The sequence below is a fragment of the Lissotriton helveticus genome, chromosome 3_1, assembly GCF_964261635.1.
Source record: "Lissotriton helveticus chromosome 3_1, aLisHel1.1, whole genome shotgun sequence".
Lineage (NCBI taxonomy): Eukaryota > Metazoa > Chordata > Amphibia > Caudata > Salamandridae > Lissotriton > Lissotriton helveticus.
This window is the reverse complement of record NC_136061.1, coordinates 762,987,438-763,007,505: the sequence shown is the minus strand read 5'-3', so window position 1 is coordinate 763,007,505 and position 20,068 is coordinate 762,987,438. Positions and strand designations below refer to the sequence as shown.

The 20,068-nt window shown below is 50.0% G+C and overlaps 1 protein-coding gene across 1 annotated transcript in view; it reads left to right on the top strand.

Moving 5' to 3' along the window:
* The window catches only part of IPO7 (importin 7), a 392,711-nt gene that overhangs the window by 323,129 nt on the left and 49,514 nt on the right, over positions 1 to 20,068 (top strand). The gene's annotated exons all lie outside the window — the stretch shown is intronic.

Sequence of the window (20,068 nt, the reverse complement as noted above, 5' to 3'; positions counted from 1 at the left end):
GCTAACTGGAGGGGCACAGGCCCGCTCCACCAGGAAGAAAGGAGCAACAATTGCCTTTCTGGCCAACACACCAATACAGGACATATGCCTGGCGGCAACATGGGCTTCAGTGCACACTTTCACTAAGCACTATTGCGTGGATGTACAGATGAACAAAGAAGCACAAGTAGGACAGAAAGTGCTACAACATATATTCAACAACCAACGCTCATCTTCCACCCAACCGCCACAAAAGTGAGGAAAACAGCTACAAAATCTATGCACAGCATAGTGAATCCAGAAAGATTCACGCTGCAAAACGAATAGTTTCTTACCTGTCTGTGTAGTTTTGCAGCTTGAAGATCTTTCTGGATTCACTAGCGAACCCACCCGCCTCCGCCAGAAAGATGAGGCTGGAGAAGAAGGTGGAAACACATAGAAAGAAAGCAAGTTGAAACTTAGAAGATACGTGAAAAGAATTACGTTGAAAAAACGATTAACACACATAGCCATGGATTTACTACAAAGACAGAAAAGGAAAAAGAGACAGAAAAAAGAATCCGAAGATGGCGCCCAAGGGTGGTAGCTTCCGCCGACGTCACCGAAGGTACACCAAATGGCGGGACGGCGACGCCCACCTGGGCTACGACAAAAAAAAGGAGAGAAAAAGACTACGAATCCGGACCCAACCACCAGATTGCGGAATATGCACAGCATAGTGAATCCAGAAAGATCTTCAAGCTGCAAAACTACACCGGGTAAGAAACTATTCGTTCTGTAGTAGGGGTATCTCTGTTAGTCATAAGCGCCCACCCTCCTCCCCGGTGGAGAGAGATATTCATGTAAGAAATGCTACAGGTCTGGCTTTTACGCCTTCAAAAAGAACTGAAAGTAAAAGGGACCTCCAGTGCATTCTGGGATACTGTGAAGTTCTGGAAAGTTCTCTTAAAGGCACAGTATCCTGTTCTGAGCCATATAATGGCAGCCTATGGGGCTTGTCTGTCCATGTCTTCCTCTCTATCATTCCAGAGGGTTTTTGCTGTTAAAGCAAGGGAAATCTGGACAGGCTTTGCTGTTTGTGGATTTTTGGTGGAATTTCTAGTTGTAGTACTAGACAGAGTAGCCTGTGGATATAGGCTGCATTATCTGTCTTTAATTCTCTCTTGTGTCTGTGCAGTTCTGCATTTTTCAACACCGTAAGATTATGTTCGAGGCATGTGGGCTGCTAAATTCATATCTTTTGCATTAGATCGCCGCCTAGTGTTGGGTCCGGATGATCGCACATTGTTGTCCTGGAAGAGTCTTCGAAGTATCCTGAGATAGGTGGCTCCTCCCCTGGACTACAGTGCGCATGGGCATCGGCTCCATCCCCAGATTGTTTTTTTTCCGCCATTGGGTTCGGATGCGGTCTCGACGTCTGTCGGAACCGAGAAAACTAGCTTTTTTACGGCCAAAAGGCCTTTCTTTCATTACGTCGGTATTGTTTGCGTACGGTCTCGAGTTCTTCCGTCTCTTTGAGTCGGAATCTACGGAGTCTTATCACTCTTCGGACATCGAGGCCTTCTCATCGCAACACGACCGCAACTTTTCAGCATGGAGCGGAGCCCGTTTAAATACTGTCCTCTCTGTGGGTCCAAATACCCGCATATCGACGTGCACCCGGTCTGTAACAAATGCCTTTCGCCAGACCATAACGAGGACACCTGTATGGCCTGCTCCAGATTCAGGTCAAAGAAGACGCTCAAGCTTCGGCGCGCGGTGCGCCTAGAGGCCAGACAAGCGGCCCCGGATCCAGAAAACCTCTTCGGCGACCAAGAAGAGGAGGACCTAAGCCATCATCTTCAAATCTCACCGCCCGCGACGGAGGTCGAGGCGGATCCGGAAGACAACGACGGAGTCGTGGGTCAAGGCCTTGAATACGTCGATGAGGTAGGGGACGTCGAAGAAGTTTATGGGGCCGCGAAGATAGCTCGGGGGATGAGCTATGCCCCGAAGGTTACGCGGATCAGGCTCGGGTCACGGGATCGCCACCCGGCCTTACCCAAGACCCCGTACCGCAAGCCACGGCCCCGCCTTCAGGCCCGGCCACGGACATACTTGCTACGCAGCCCGTATCGAAACCGAAAATGAAACCAACGGTATCGACTACACCTAAAATGGCCAAACCGAAACTAACGGATTCGAGCGTCCCTAAGATGGCGGGCGTTCCACCAAAAACTACAAAAACTGTTACCTCATCGACTCCGTCGGCCTCCGGTCCACAGAAGTCGAAGAAAATTGTCGATTCGACAGGGTCGAAGTCGTCGGCAGAGGAGGCGTCCTCTAAGAAGGTCGTCCGGCACGGGTCGACCGGTACGGCGCCGTCAAAGTCCGCCAAAGCCAGCGACAAAACTCCGGTACCGACTGGGACGTCGTTAGTCGGACGCGTGGTTGAAACGGAGCCTGCGAAATCACACGGATCGAAGGGCGGAAGCTCAACACATCGGTCCAAGGACTCTGCGTCTACGGCCGCAGCATCGACGTCTAAGACTCCGAAGGGCCCACAAGACGTCAGATCCGAAAGCAAGGTGAAGGCCTCCTCGTCGGCGCCAAATGTCGCTGTGAGTGACGCGTCCCTCATCGTCTCTTCACTCCGTAGAATTCGGGATAAGGCCTCTGCGACGTCGGCTCCGACGCCGTCGCACCTGAAGCCGATGGACGTGCCGGCAAAGCCTGCTGGTAAACTTCTCTTCCTTCTGCCGCCAAAAGAGGCACCAAAGGCCTTTACGCCAAAGACGGCGCCAAAGACATCGGATTCGTCCACGTCGGCAGCAGTTTCGGGTCGACTACTCGACTCAGGAGAAGATTCTGAGCGTTTTATCGACGCAGACACGGGCAAACTGACCCTTTACAAGAGGAAGATCACTTCCCAACCAGTGGACTCCTATGTTATCCCACTGTAGAGGAAAAGGCTTGCACAGGACGATTCAGCCCTCATTGAACCTATCCAGCCTCCTCCTAGAAGGAGCCCAACGCCTTCCCCCGACCACTCTGAGGGAGAGGAATATGGAGAAGATGACCAATACACTTTCCCCATCAATGAACCTGATGCACAGCAAGATTCCTATGACGACATAGGTGACCAAGGCACCCAGAATGTGGGGCAGGACCCACAGCCTTTCAGTACACGTGCATCCCCAACAGAAGACTCTGCAGGTTTTCATGCACTCATTGAACGGGCAGCTGCTAATCATGATGTGGACATGCATGCTGACCCAGTGGAGGAGGACTTTCTATTTGACACTTTTTCAGTCTCTGAAAAAACAGTAAAGACACTGCCTATGCTCAAAGGTGTCCTTAAGCATGCTGCGGACATCTTTAAAGAGCCTACCAGGGCGAGGGTGGTCAATCCTCGCATTGAGAAGAAATACAGACCAGCGCCTGCGGACCCTGCATACATTCGGGGACAGTTGCCACTTGACTCTCTTGTGGTCGCAAATGCACGCAAAAGGGCAAACTCCCAGACGACGGGTGAAGCTCCTCCCCCGGACAAGGAGTCTAAAGTGCTGGAGGCAGGGGGCAAAAGGGTAGCTGCGCAGGCTGCCAATTTCTGGCGTATTGCGAATACACAGGCGCTATTGGCACGTTATGATAGGGCACATTACGACACCCTAGAGCAAGTTTTACAACACCTGCCTCCGCAGTTTCAAGAGGGTACCAAACTGCTTATAGAGGAGGGTAAACTCATCTCCAACGCAGCCATTAAGTGTGCACTTGATGCCGCAGACACAGCAGCTAGGGCTATTAACACTAGCGTCATGCTGAGACGACAAGCGTGGCTACGCATATCAGGGTTTAAACCAGACATTCAAACAACCATACTCAATCAGCCCGTCAATCCTGATAGACTGTTTGGTCCTGATGTTGACACCACCCTCAAAGATAAAGAGACAACGAAACAGCTAAGTCTATGGGGGCCCTACAATCACAACAATTCCGGGGCAACACTTTTCGTCGCTCAGGTGCACGTGGAGTCACCAGAGGACAGATGGGTCAACAGTCACAGTTCTCCAGAGGTGGAGCACAGTCCTCGTACCCCAAGCAGAATAAAGGGGGTTATCGAGGAAACAGCACCAGAGGACGTGGCAGAGGAAACAACAACTCCCGTTCCTCTGCCCCAAACAAACAGTGACTCTCTGTCACTGCCCCCCGACCATTTAACACCTGTCGGGGGGAGACTCCAGCAGTTCCTGCCAGTCTGGACAAACATCACCACAGACAGGTGGGTACGACAACTTGTCCAGTACGGTTATTGTCTAGAGTTAAAGTACACTCCACCCAACATTCCACCGAGGCAACGGCCTATGTCCGCAGAGCACTTGCACTTATTGCAGCAAGAAGTAGTGGTGATGCTGCAAAAAGGCGCAATCTAGCTCGTGCCAGTGGAGGAGGAAGGCACAGGGGTATATTCCCTGTACTTCCTTATTCCAAAGAAGGACGGATCTCTCAGACCCATTCTGGATCTGCGTCCCCTCAACCTGTATATACGGTCAGAACATTTCCATATGCTTACACTGCAACAGATTCTTCCCTTGTTAAACCAAGGGGACTTCTTAGCAACCTTAGACCTCAAGGATGCTTATTTCCACATACCACTACACCCGTCCCACAGAAAATACCTCAGATTCACTATCCAAGGCAGGCATTATCAGTTCAAAGTCCTACCCTTCGGAGTGACCACAGCCCCAAGAGTGTTTACCAAGTGTCTGGCGACAGTAGCGGCGCACCTCAGGAGGCAGAACATACATGTCTACCCCATCCTAGACGACTGGCTAGTTCAAGCCAAGTCGGAACAACAGTGCGCCGCGGACATGTCGACTACCATTCACCTCCTTCACGATCTGGGCTTCTCGTTGAACTACCCAAAGTCGCACCTTCAGCCGGCACATGTCCGGCAGTTTCTGGGCGCGACGATCAATACCCTGACGGCCATGGCTCAGCCAAACCAGGTCAGGATAGACAGCATGCAGTCTCTGATCCAAAAGTTCAGACCACAACACTCGCTTCCAGCAAGAGTGTTCATGCAGTTGATTGGCATGATGGCCTCCTGCATCTTCATAGTCCCTCACGCACGTTTACATATGCGTCCGCTCCAGGAGTGCTTAGCAAATCAGTGGACACAGGCTCAGGGACAATTGACAGACCTAGTGTTGGTTACCAGTCGGGCGTACGACTCTCTGCATTGGTGGAATCCACACAACCTTTGCAAGGGCCGACTGTTCCAGGAGCCAGTGCCACAGATTACCCTGACAACGGACGCATCTCTCCAAGGATGGGGAGCTCACCTGCTCAATTACACAGTGCAGGGACTATGGACGACGCAGCAACAGAAGATGCACATCAACTATCTGGAACTGATGGCAATCTTCATGGCGCTCAAGTCCTTCAATGTACATCTGTGCAACAAGGTGGTGTTAGTCCGGACGGACAACATGACAGCGATGTACTACATTCAAAAGCAAGGAGGCACCCACTCGCCACAGCTGTCTCATCTGGCTCAGAGCATGTGGAAGTGGGCCATTCAGAGGAACATTTTCCTCATGGCAGAACACCTCCCGGGCAAGGACAATCAGATGGCGGATCTGCTCAGCAGATACAGCCATCAAATGCACGAGTGGGAGTTACACCCATCTGTACTCCGCCCGTACTTCCAGCAGTGGGGTCATCCGGAGATAGACCTGTTTGCCACAAACGAAAATGCAAAATGCCAACACTTTGCCGCCAGGTTACCTCACCCACAGTCGCAGGGGAATGCGATATGGATGAACTGGTCAGGCAGATTTGCGTACGCTTTTCCACCAGCACCTCTGATACCGCTGGTGGCAAGGAAACTAAGGCAGCACTCGCTGACGATCATCTTAGTTGCTCCAACGTGGGCACGCCAAGCATGGTACACCACGTTTCTAGAACTCTCGGTGGTGCCGCACCAAAGGCTGCGTCTCACGCCCAAGCTTTTGACGCAGAACCATGGAGACATTCAGCATCCAGATCCGCAACAGCTCAACCTGGCGATCTGGCTCCTGAAGTCCTAGAGTTTGGCTACCTTCACCTACCTCCAGAATGCATGGACCTCATCAAGGAGGCAAGAAAGCAGACTACCAGAGCATGCTATGCTGCAAAATGGAAGCGTTTCGTCATTCACTGTACAGCCAATAACATAAACCCGCTAGATGCGTCTATCCCTAACATCATTTGCTATCTGTTACATCTTTACAAGTGCAATCTAGCCTACACTTCCATTCGGATACATCTATCCGCCATAGCAGCTTATCTTCAGAACAGGCAACATCTCTCTGTCTTCAGAGTGCCTGCCATTAAGGCCTTCCTTGAAGGTCTGAAACGAGTCATTCCCCCAAGAACACCGCCAGCTCCGGTCTGGAACCTCAATGTGGTCCTCACCAGGCTGATGGGACCACCTTTTGAGCCACTACACTCGTGTGAACTCCAGTTCCTAACGTGGAAAGTAGCTTTCCTTATTGCTATTACGTCACTGAGACGTGTCAGTGAGCTGCAAGCGCTCACAATCCAAGAGCCATTCATACAAATTCATCCAAATAGGGTGGTACTGCGTACTAACCCCAAATTCCTTCCGAAGGTGGTGTCAGTTTCATCTCAACCAAACTATTGACTTGCCTGCATTTTTCCCAAAACCCACAAACTGTGGCGGAAAGAATGCTTCATACTTTGGATGTTAGGAGGGCGTTGATGTACTATATTGACAGGACACAACACTTTAGGAAAACGAAACAACTTTTTGTTGCCTTCTCGCCACAGCACAAGGGCAACCCTATTTCCAAAGCAGGAATAGCCAGATGGATTAAGTGCATCCAGATCTGCTATCAAAAGGCTAAACGCACCTTAACAATACCCCCAAGGGCGCACTCCACACACAAATTGGGGGCATCCATGGCCTTCCTGGGGAACATTCCTTTAGAGGACATTTGTAGAGCAGCCACATGGGTTACACCACATACCTTTACAAAACACTACTGTGTTGATGTGCATTCCAAACAGCAAGCAGCTGTTGGGCAGGCTGTTCTCAAAACACTTTTTCAGGTTTCTGCAGCTGGCACGGGCAACCACCGCTAATGGAGGGACTGCTATATATTCTATGCAAAAGATATGAATTTAGCAGCCCACATGCCTCGAACTGAATATGCTACTTACCAGTATGCATCTGTTCTTGGTATGTAGGGCTGCTAACATTCATATCGCCCACCCTCCTCCCCGGTGCCTGTCGCAGCTGCAGACATACTCTTGCATTCAATCATTAGCATGGACATCCTTTACACTTTGCACTCCATCTCTGCCACAATGGCTAAAAACAATCTGGGGATGGAGCCGATGCCCATGCGCACTGTAGTCCAGGGGAGGAGCCACCTATCTCAGGATACTTCGAAGACTCTTCCAGGACAACAATGTGCGATCATCCGGACCCAACACTAGGCGGCGATCTAATGCAAAAGATATGAATGTTAGCAGCCCTACATGCCAAGAACAGATGCATACTGGTAAGTAGCATATTCATTTTGATTGCTTCGGGGTCCACGCACATGGGCGGGACTATTCACTAGATTATGACTATAACAGAGATACCCCTACTACAGAACTTGAGTTACAGGACAGAAACTACTCCATACAGAGAAAGCGTCCTACAGTTGGTCTAAAGAAATGATAACATTTGGGGTTTTTCATTCACTTTTTAATAGCATTTTTCAGCTAAGTGCCTGTGAGCTTACATTCCATAATGTAAAGTAAGCTATACTGAGATAACAGGGAAAACGTTGTTGAAGGGAGAACGCAGATGGCTACCATCAACACATACTTTACCTATGCTCATGAGTTTAGTTACTCTTATTGTGGTCTTGCAAGTAAATAAAGGTCTAAACAACTTTGGCCTAACAATCTGGCACATGTTTACAGAGTTGTGAAAGTGTATCTTAGTGCAAGACGTCCACCCACATGGTTGTAAATTTACATGCCCTGAAAAGTCATGCCAGTCAGTGTTGGTTTCACTCTTGCAAGGGAGTCCGAATTTTTTCGTCATTTGGTGTACCCCCCTTCAGCTTTTTCTTTTGGACATATCTAATCTAGCTCTGGGACAGGCAGCATATTCTGAAACTTAGGTGTCGGGCATAAAGAATTCTACCCCATTAATGGAGGAATATTCTATCGGTGACTATGTAAGATTAGACTTTGCCTAACTCAACGTGGTGCTCTCTAAAACCAAGATTGTATAAATTACCTTAAAATCTACATCAAATTGCCCTGCACACTACCTGCTCAGCGTGTGAAGCTTTCAAGTGCAAAAATACTATCCATTACCAATGCCTCTGGGCCCACAAGATATAGCATTGAGAGTCCCCTGAGACGCCAGACCTGTTTGTACTTGAGGATATTGTAGGTACCGAACAAAAAGCTGGGCCTTAAGGTTTGCTGCTAGAGCAGGGAGAGCAGTCTGGAGGCAGTGTCATCTAACATATCAGAGGTTGAAGGGAGGAACTCCCATCTCTCCAGTGCAGGCCACATTTCAGAAGCTACTTCTAAAGGTTTGTAGGAAGCTGGCTCTTTATCTACTACACCAAAGTAAGGTATAGTGTGCACAGTCCAGTGAAATCCCAAAGGTAGGCATAGGTTAAAGTAGATACCTTACTCTCCATTTGTTGTTGTGTGGGTGAGCAGTAAGGCTTTATCAGAAGGTTAAGCATTTATTATACACATTTGGGCAAGAAATTATATCACACACAGACTGAACTCCAACCAATTTGTTTGTATAAAAAGATTTCGTTGATTGCTCCGCGTTGTGGCGCAGAAATGTTCTCAGAAGAAAACTGATGTAGGCGCGCCGGGGTGGGACTTATGCATCCTCGCTGATGTCGCGGAAGACATCCGGGCGGAGTCACGTGGTGCCGGCGCTCAGGGATGCTCTGGCAGAAAAGTTTTCCGGATCCAGTCTCACGCCTGGGGATAATTCTACGTTAAGGAATCTGTGGCTAGAATAGTCTACCAGATACATCGTTACCGAAGGTAAGTAACTCGTACATTGTGGCTATGGAGGAGGGTGCATCTTAGGCAGTGATGTTGCGTAGGGTGGCCGAGGCCCTAAACCCTTACGCTTCCTACGGTGGCAATCTGGACTAACCTCCTGACTGAGGTGTTTCAGCCGACAGCCGCCTCTTCGGTGCCCCTGCTGTCGTATAATGAGATCCCTCACGGACATTCTTTTGGGCACCTGGTCCAAGCACAATACAGTGGCTCCTGTGGATAGGATGATTGCCCTACTCCACCGCTTGGTCCGGGGCGACCCCCTTTTCCTCTCCCACCACCCCACCCCTGAGAGCTTGGTGGTTCAAGCCTCTACTTCTAAGGGCGCAATCCCTAAAGCATCACTTAATGGGGAATGCAAGAAGCTGGACCACCTTGGGAACGATGTTGTCTTCCTCCAGCTTAGGACTGCATGTCTCTTGGGCTGTTAATCCAACTCAGTGTGGGACACGGTTGCACCGGTGCTGCCACGGTGTCTGGGCAGTGCTCTCCCATGCAGTTGCCGAAGGGAGAGATGCAGCGAAGTTCGCCATCCGGTGTAGGATGACACCACCGACTCACTAGGCAGGACGATTTTCATGTCGGTATCACTGAAACGCTACACCGGTTTGTGGTAAATGGCGTTTCAGGTGATGTCCAAGCAACCCCTTTGGACATGCCCTTTGATGGCCATCACCTTTTTGGCGATGAGGCAGATGACACGCTCGAGGGCTTTGAGGATTCTAGGGCTACAGCCAGATCCTTAGTCCTTGCTTCCACCTCCTGCCCAGCGCAGTCTGCTTTTCGCGTCTACCGAAGGAGTGCCTCTACACGTTCTGCCCAGAGCCACAGGCCTGCACAAGCTGTCCAGCCTCTGTGCGGCCAGGGACGTGGGTCCCACCGCAGTGGGTCAGGGGGCCTATGGGCAGGCCAGTCCACCAGTGCCCCCTCTGCAGCAGCCTCCTAGTCCGACCTTTCAGGCCCATCCATTGCCAGTCGGTGGCAGGATTCGCCATCACCTCCTCCACTTGCGCAACATCACATCAGACAGGTGGGTTTTGCAAATAGTCCGAAGAGGCTACTCTCTCCCCTGGCATGGATGGACTACCCCTCCATCCGTGCCATCTCAATTCCATCGCATGTCGGAGGATCACCTGGCCCTTTTCCAACAAGAAGTTACGACTCTTGGCCAAGGGAGCCAGCTAGCGCGTTCATGCCACAGAAGTAGGTTGTGGTGGTTGATCCCACTACTTTCTGGTGCCCAAGAAGCACAAGGGCCTGCGTACTAAATTGGATCTCAGGAATGTCAACAGCTTCTTCCGGAAGGAGAAGTTAAAGATGTTGACACTGGCTCAGGTCCTGTCTGCTCTTGACCCTGGAGACTGGATGGAAGCGTTGAACTTGCAGGACGCTTATTTTCACATTCCCACTCCTGCAGGCCCACCGGCGTTACCTGCGGTTCACGGTAGGCCACAAGCACTTTCTGTTTACTGTGCTACCCTTTGGCCATACCAGCGCCCCTCGGGTGTTCACAAAAGAGATTGTGGTGGGCCCAGCTCATCTGTGCACATCAGGGGTTCCAGTCCTCCCCTATCTCGACGACTGGCTGTTGAAGGTGGGCTCTCCCCAGGCTGTCGTCTCCCAACTCAAGACTACGGCCTACCTCCTGCATTCGCTGGGGTTCACCATCAATGTGCCAAAGTCACACCCGATTCCCTCTCAGAAGCTCCTCTTCATTGGAGCAGTTCTGGATACAGCCCACTTTCGGGCTTATCCTCCCAAGCAGCGAGTCTAAGATAGTCGAGCTATGATTCAGATCTTCCAGCCTTTATCCCTGGTTTTGGTCAGAATGACCCGAAGGCTACTGGGCCTCATGGCCTCCTTTATCCTGCTGGTGGAATGTGCCTTGTCACATATCCGGGGTCTTCAGTGGGACCTAAAGTTCCAGTGGGCATAGCATCAGGGGATTCTTTCTGATTCCAGCCAGATCTGCAGGCAATGCACGCCAATTGCAGTGGTGGCTAACAAACCACGATTGGGTCATCGGCAGATCCCTTTCCCAACCAGAGTTCAGTGGTTGTGAGAAGTTGGCCTGATATGCAGTGCTCACTATTCTAGTGATCACTATGTATCAGTCCAAACAACCCTTATTGATGATTGGTTGTAAGTCAACCTTATAGACCAGCTATCCTAGTAGCATGGATACGAGCAGTCTAAGGCTAAGACTCTAGAGGGCGTGTTAAGCCAGCTGTTTTACCATCACATTACCCCTTGAACACCCAGTGAAAGGACACCACACAAGTTGTTATGAAAATAAACAGTGTATTTATTTATAACAAGACTACCCTGGCTCTTTATGAGACAGGGAGCTAAGCACAATACAAAACTCTTATAAAAATACTTAAGTTAGCACAGTATATACAAATGCCCGAGGGGCCCGGGAAACCATATACTCAAAGTGGAATGCGAAACTACTAGCAGGTAAGTACAGTACTAATAGGCTTTGGAATCGCTAGGACTTGACTATAGAATCGTTAGATAACTTCTAGGAGGCCCAGGGGACTCGGGTGCAGAGTGTGCACTCTCACGCGGGATGCGGGACAAAGTCTATGATAGCTAGTAAAGGTAAAGTTAGTGTTCACGGGCGAGCCCGACCTGGTAGGAAGAAAACAGTGGATCCTGACCCTTGGATAGTGAGGCTATGCTGGGGCACCCAAATGCTGAAGTTACCTAGCCCAGGGGCGGCAGCTGCATATGTCTCAAAAGACGTCTGGAATCCTCGTAGACGAACCAGGAGCCTGGAAGAAAGATGCTGGCAGGCGACCAGTGAAGAGTTCGAAGTGATCCAAGCCTGGATCTTGAAGATGGATGACACCTGAAAGCAGAGGGGACCAAGTTCGTGACTACTAGCCAGTAGTCAGGGGCACCAGGAGGGCACCGGAGGGTAGTCACCTCGACTAGGTGAGTGGGCGACGCTGTGCTCTGCAGATCTCACGGACCAGGAGGCGTTGTCGGCGACCAGGATGGAGGGGCGAGCTGTCCCACGATGGATGAAGTTGTCGGCGTCGAAGGACCCAGGATTGGGCAACAAAGCCTTGGCTAATTCAAGCCCACGCGGTGGACTCAAAATGGCGTCTTGAGTGGACCAGGAGGGTCCGGGGTGCTCCTCTTCTGGAAGGGAGCAAGAACCAGTCTGGAGCAACCAGACCAGCAGCAGTGATGTCGTCGGGCTTCGTTCAGAAGGCCACAAGCCAGCGGGCTAGTAGCCAAACAACGCGGTGAGCAGCAAAAAGCAGAAGGGCCCCACGCCGATCGTGGAGATGCTGGGGGGCTGATCTTCGGTGCTGGAGCTGCTCAGGGTCGGGGCTTCTCGGACCCCAAAGCACTCGCCAGTAGATTACCCGGCGGGCTTGCTGTGAAGAAGTCGTGCAGTCTTGGCAATAGTCGGTCCCTTGAGGTCTCGTCGCACTCACGGTTCTCAGCTTGGCTGTAGAGGTCAGAGGTGCCAGGGAAGCCGGGTCTTGTCGAGCTGGACAGTCTGATTCCGGAGGAAGGACTTGCAGCAGACCGCAGTGTTCTTAAGGTGGTGCCTGCGGATGCAGGGTGACTACTCCTTAGTCACAAGGGAGAATCTTGAAGAAGAAATCTTGATGTCCTTTCGTAGAAAGTCGTGTCTTGATTCCAAAGATCTAATTTGGAAGGGGGCCAGTTCCTACCTTTATCTGGGAAAAGGGGGCTGGCACGCGACTAAGTCCTGCCCTATGGGTGGGACCAGGAGGGGGGTGGTTACACCCCTCTCCTTTGGCGGGCTTTCCCCAGGCCAGGGGCTGGAGTGCCCCTGGAACTGGTTTCAGCCGGCCTATGCACAGTGAGCACCGGGGTGCCACTTGCAGTCACCTTCCTCTGTAGCCCTGCCTACCTGGAATACACAAAACCCTGTCTGGGACGGTGCTGGCACCGCCCCTGGCAGGAAACCCTTTGTCCTTGCCTCCTGCTCTGGGAGGACTCCCAGCAGCAGGAGGGCAGACTTGTGTGTCGTGGCAGCATCCATTTTGTGGATGCTAAGGCTCTGTCTGACTTTAACCGGGGTTACAGGTTACATACATGTCGTGTCCCTCTAGAAGGGTGGAATGCTAACCCCGTCGCCAGAATTGGCGAGGGGTTAGTATTCCAATTCGTATGACACCTTACTCGACATGTTTTGATAAAGCGATACCAGAGTTGGCATATAACCGCGAGGATTATAATGCACTTAAGAGTATATGGTATGCGATATCATGGAAACGGCTAAGGGATGGATCCCGAAAGCCGCAGACAGGCTCAGCTCATGCCAGAGCACCATCTCACACGATTCCAAGCACTCTGCCTTCAGGATTGTTAAGGCCTGCCATAGGAGTGACTGATAGGAGATCTGTGTGTCCATTTTAGGGTTAGATATAGGGATACTATATCTAAAGCAAAGGGTGATTACACCACCTTGCCCCAGCTGTCGTGCAGCCAGTTGTGTCAGTTTAGTTAGTCAGCCCAGGGGTGGCACAATACATGCTTCAGCCCCTGGGAGACTTCTGGGTGCACCTCAGCCCTGGGTACAGGGACTTAGAGAGGGCCCAGTGCCAATTCAGTACCTGAGTACAATTTGGATAGAGAGAACAGCTAGGCTGTGGGTCTGATTAGCAGGCCCACAGCCAGGGAAAGTCGTAAACCAGTGCAGCAAAAAGCAAAAATCTGGGTGATCATAGGATTGCAGACCCTACTCTCCTACAGTGGTGACAGATGCATCACTGCTGACATGGGGTAGCCACATGGGCGGCAGAGGTCAGAGGCTTCTCTCCGGAAGAGTCCGAACTCCACATCAACCTTCTGGAGCTTTGGGCGATTTGTCTTGCACTAAAGACATTCATTTCCACTGTCCAGGGAAGATTAGTGCAGGTGTTTACTGACCACTCCACTGTCAAGTAGTACTGCAACAAACAGTGCAGGGTGGGGCCGTGGACCCTATTTCAAGAGGCTCTTCGCCTTTGGACATGGCTGGAACATCGACTTACATCTCTGGTGGTTCAACACCTGGCAGGTTCACTGAACACCAGGACGAATGGACTAAGCTGCAGATGCATGATGGATTTCGAATGGAGTCTTCATTGAGGTAGTGCAAGGTCTCTTTCAGCAGTGGGGAGAGCCTTGATTAAATCTATTTGCCAATAAAGAGAACGCGCAATGTCAGCAGTTCTGTGCAATGGGGTCTTCTATACGCCTTTATGCCTATACCGCTTCTGCCCAGAGTGCTGAAGATCAAGCGTGACCGGGCCCAAATCATTCTTGTGTCTCAGGTTTGGGCTCGAAGAGTCTGGTATCCTGAGCTATTACACATGGCCATTGATCCTCGGATCAGATTGCCTCTTGAGGAGGATCTTCTGTCGCCGCAGCAGGGGAAGGTCATCCACCCGAACCGGTCCAGCCTCCACCTCCTTGCGTGGCGAATGAGCGGCAACAGTTGACAGCTTTTGACCTTCCTCCCAGAGTCTGTAATGTTATATTGGCAGCTAGGTGTCCCTCCACCAAAACTGTGTACGCCTGTAGATGGAACAAAGTTGTGGCATGGTGCGCAGCAAAGGCTGTGGATCCCCTCTGCACCCCTTACTGAGGTTCTACTTTGTTCTTTCTTTGGCCCAGCAGGGCTCTGCTCTGGGCACTCTAAAAGGCGATCTCTGCCATTTTGGCCTTCCTTCGGCAGCCTGACCAGCCTTCTCTTTTCGTTCCCTATTGTAAATCGCTTCTTTAAGGGCATCACTCTCGTTTCCCTAACTCCTTTTGTGATGCCCCAGTGGGACTTGAACCCACTGGGGCACCACGTGTGCTCCCTTTGAGCCGTTGCATAAGTCCTCTCAGGCTTCTGACTCTTCAGGTAACTTTCTGGTTGAACTTCAAGCCTTTCATCTAAGCATCCTTTCCTGGCTGTTCATCCGGACAAAGTTGTCCTTCGCACTAGGCCTTCTTTTCTCCACAAAGTGGTTACCTCTTTACACATAGGAAAGACCATTACTTTGCCCACCTTTTTCCTGCCCCCGCATCCTTCTAAAGAGGAGAGGTTCCACAGTCTGGATCCAAAACGTGCACTTCCATTCCATCTGTATCGCACAAAACAATTCTGGGTATATGATCAGCTCTTTGGCTATGTAGGGGAAAAGAAAGGTCGGGCTCTGCAAAAACAGACCATCTTCTGGCAGGTCGTTCTCTGTATCACAATCTACTACTTGGTAAAAGAGGAACCTCTAGTGGGACCTCACGCCCATTCCATTACACAACAGCCACAACTGCTTTGGGACGTGAAATCCTCCTTCATGACCTCTGCCAGGCAGCTACATGGCCTTCACTGCACACTTTTACCTAACACTACTGCCTGGACAGCAAAGTCCGGAGACACTGCTTCTTTGGCCGTTTAGATTTCCGGGACTTTCTGGTGTGAACTTAGTTTGCAGACCCACCTCCAGGATTGGTATTGCCGGGGTATCTATTCTAAGGTGAGGGATCCATAACCTATTGTCTTTCAGATGAACAAGTTACTTACCTCCGGTAACAATATGTTCGAGGCATGTGGGCTGCTGAATTCGTATCTGTGCATAGATCGCCGCCTAGTGTTTGGTCCGGATGATTGCACCTTGTTGTCTTGGGAAGAGTCTTTGAAGTATCACGAGATAGGTGACTCCTCCCCTGTACTACAGTGCGCATGGGCATCCTCTCCATCCTCATTGTTTTTTTCCACCATTGGGTTCGGATGCAAACTCCTATACTCCAACTCTGAATCGAAAACAAAACTTTTCTAAGGGCAAAAAGGCCTTAGGCTCCAACGGTATTGTTCTCGTTCGGTACCTCTCTACTCGATTCACGCTTCCATCTCGAATCGGTCGTCGGCGCGGGCCGTTGGGCCTTTTCGACGCCACGTGAGCCGACCGTTGATGGAAAGAAGCCCTTTCAAAAGGTGCCCCCAATGCCACTCTAAGTTCCCACATACTGAAACACTCAGTATGCAACAAGTGCCTTTCCCCAGACCATAGGGAAGAAACCTGCCCTGCCTGCGCCCAGTTTCGGTCGAAGAAAACCATACTGATCCGACGGGCCGCCAGGCAAGAAATGCAGGGACAGGCACCGGAACCGGACAACATATTCGATGATGAACAGGAACTACTGGACGCTCAAGACTCTGACCTAGAAATCGTCACCGTCAAGGACTACTCTGACGACGAAATCCCGTCTGGGCAAATCGTGACTACAACACCCCCGACACCAACTGTCCCGTTACCAAAGGCTCCGGTCGAGGCATCGCCAAAAGGCCTTAGCCAAGATCATAAAAGATTTTCGACAGCCCTGCCTTCCGGCTCGGCTTCGAAACCTTCAGAAAACCCAGGGCCCAGGGCCCAGTACCATCGCCCCGAAGAAGGTTCCAGAGCCAAAAAAGTCACCGACCCAAAGGGTGTTGATCCAAAAAAGGCCGCACAGCCAAAGAGCGTTGAGCCAAAAAAGACTGTCGACCCCACAAAGGCCGTTCAGCCAAAAGCCGTCGACCCGAACAAGAGCACGCAGCACCGAAGAAGGTTGCTGACCCGAACAAGCCTGCTGTTCCGAAATCCGTCGACCCGGCATCCGGTGCCGTACCAAAACCATCTAAGCCGGACAAACCTGTCGACCCGAAGATAACTGCTCCAAAGCCACCAGTCGATCCAAAAAAGAACATAGACTCGGTGAAAGACACTCCTCCGAAGAAGCCTATATAGCACAAAAAACGTGTCAACCCGAAACTTCCGGTCGAACCGAAATCAGGACCCGAGCCTAAAAAGTCCAACAAAACTCAGTCGTCAACCTAGTGTTGCCGACCACAAAAAGTCAAACACTAAACCCAGGACTGTAGAGGAAGAACTATTCCACCCAGATCCATCAGACGACAAAGCTAAAATATATATTAACCCAGAGACTGGTAAAGTTACCATCCTGCATAGGAAAAAGAGGCCCTTGGACTTTGAACCTGATTCACCTATTCCACTAAAGAAAAAGGAATTTGGAACTTCTCCATCAACCCTTTTCCACCTATTATGCCTACCACACCTTTTGCACCTACCTCACCTTCTTACCTTGGGGACGGTGAGGGGGATGCAGGGTATGAACCACAGCCTCTATATGATTTCCCACAAGATCCTAATCAGGAGGAACCTTCGGAAGAACCAACAGACCCTTATGACACCCATCCCATCCCTGATGTGCCCATTTATCCTACTAAGCCATCACCCACTGATGACAGTTTTCAACCACCTCATAGACAGGGCAGCACAATTTCACAACGTGGACATGCACAGCGACCCTGTAGAAGACTTCCTGTTTGACACATTTACTACTTCAGAAAAAAGTGTCAAAACTCTTCCCATGTTAAAGGGAGTTCTAAAACATGCACCTGACATATTTAAAGACACAGCCAGGGCACGGGTAATCAATCCCAGAATACCCAAAAAATATATAGACCGGCTCTTGCATACCCTACTTACATCAAGGGCCAGTTGCCACTGGACTCACTGGTGGTTGCTAACGCACGAAAGCGATCCAACTCTCCGACAACAGATGAAGCACCTCCCCTTGACAGTCAAAAATTCTAGAGGCATCAGGCAAAAGGGTAGCTGCACAAGCATCCAACTCCTGGAGGATTGCTAACACACAAGCCCTACTGGCTCGTTACGACAGGGCGCACTATGATCAGCTCGAGAGCCTTATGCAACACCTGCCTGAGCCTTTCAAAGCACAAGCCAATGATCTCATTCAGGAGGGTAAATTGTGGTAAATAAATAAATAATACCCTATTTTTGACTAGACATATATCATAACAGATAGCTCAATAAATAAGAGTCAAGATTCGAGGTAGTAGGGGTTTTGCAGGTTTAATACAGCATAAGGACAGGAACAGGACAACCTGCATAGGAATAGGATAACAGGGCCCAGCAGTTGCTGGGGCTGGGTCTGGGATGAGCGCGCTAGCTTTTTAATAACAATACAAGAGCATATATACATAACGCAAACACATAGCATTACATTGCAGTAGGCGTAGCAGTGGGTGGAGCAGAAGGCGTGACGCGTAGCAGTCGCGAAAGATAAGAGTAAAAGTAGGTGTAACTGGGCGTATACATAGACATGTGGTGCACACGTAACAGGATATGTCATGAATGGGCGGAAACATAGGAGGGGGCTACCTAAGGAGCCGGGACCTCTAACCTGGTGGTGCGCGCAAACTGGCAATGACGTGTTACGAGGAGAAACTGGGGGCTATGAACTCTGTGCTAGGAGCAGAGACTAAAGTCTGGAGGGTCGGAGCGACATGTACCTAAACCCTATCTAGTATCTGATGTTTAGGGAACATGTTGATATAAACTAGAAGTCATGAGGGGAAAAGCTAACTGACTCTAAGACTGAAGCAGGCATTCTTCTACATGTAGTGCGTGATGAAGAATATTAAATGACCATTAAATACAGTATTTCTCTTAACATGGAGACGTGAAGGCTAGACAATGACGGAAACTATTGATGCAGTTCAGCAGCTTAGGAATGCAGAGAAGGAGGACTGAACTGATAACTGGAACTATAACATACTTTTGGCAGACTCAGAGGCAGAGCCAAGCTGCACCGGGCACTGCGAGGCAGGAAGTAAGTGAAAGGTCGAGGATACAGGTGGGGGCTGGATCGCTCCTCAGCGAGGCTTCAGGAGACAGGAGCTGAATCTAGTGTCCAGGCCCTTTTGAGGCCTAGAAACGGGGACTTTATAATGAAATAACGTGCACACTGAGAAACGTGGCAACATAGCTTTACATAGGCCTGATATCCGTAGTATTCACGAGGACTGGAAACTGGCATACCAGAGGTGGACACAACTATAATTGCGTCTTGAATCGGACATGGGGAATAACATATGCATATTGGTCATGCACACATAACATATGATGGATGACACGTAGGGACACAGAACATGGCAAAATTTACTTTTCCACATTCCCTCCTTGTCACTACGTTTCCATCAGGAAACATCAATATTCATGATACCATCTATCATTTCATACAGTACCATTTGCTCATCTCGAATTGTCTTGGAACGAGATTTAGAACGGGGCTTGGGACTAGGAATACAAGAGGTAGCACACATGCCGCAAATCGCAGGGCCACATTGTATACAGAGGCAGCAGCTGAATATGATCGCTACTGCGATACCTAGAAAGGACAGGACTTTCCATCCCCAGGCGGAAATTATATTCCAGAACCAACCGGACCATGTCCAGGTGCCTGGATCTTGGTGTAACAGATGGGCAATTTTATGAAGTCTGGTTATAGCTGAATAAACAGACGGCGCGTTATTTGGAATGAAAATGCAGCAACTAGATCCGATGAGTCTACAGGCCCCGCCCCTATCGGCCAGTATGACGTCAAGGACGAGACGATTCTGGAGCACAACAATTCTCATAAAGGATTGCTCTTCGGTTAAGTTACCTAGAGCGGAGGCAGTCTCATCTACTACAGCTTCAAGGGTTCTTGTTAACCTACGGATTAGCTTACTGTTTACAACTGTACCTAAATAAGGGAAAACACCTTTATCAATATCAATGAATTGCTCTGCAGCAGTCTCAGTATAATCGACAATCGGGAGGTTTCTCTTGTGTCTAGTATGTACTAGGAAGGAATTCCTATGGTAGTCAGGTGGGGCTAGGAAAACAGGTGGCAGTAGGAAGGCAATGTAACAGGTTCCCTCCCAATCGAGGGGCAGACGAACATATGCAGTTTGACCACAAACAAAATAAGAATGACGTGAAGCTTTGAAAATAGATTTCCCACTGTCACTATACTTGACAATAGTAGTACAATCACTATGTCCTACGTGTACAGAACCATGATTTCGGACACATAATTCGCCTTTGACTGGTAATACTGAAATAGCAGGTGAGTCTGGAGTAATATCAGACTGAACATTCAGGACCATGAAATTCGAAGAATAGTTACCTAAATT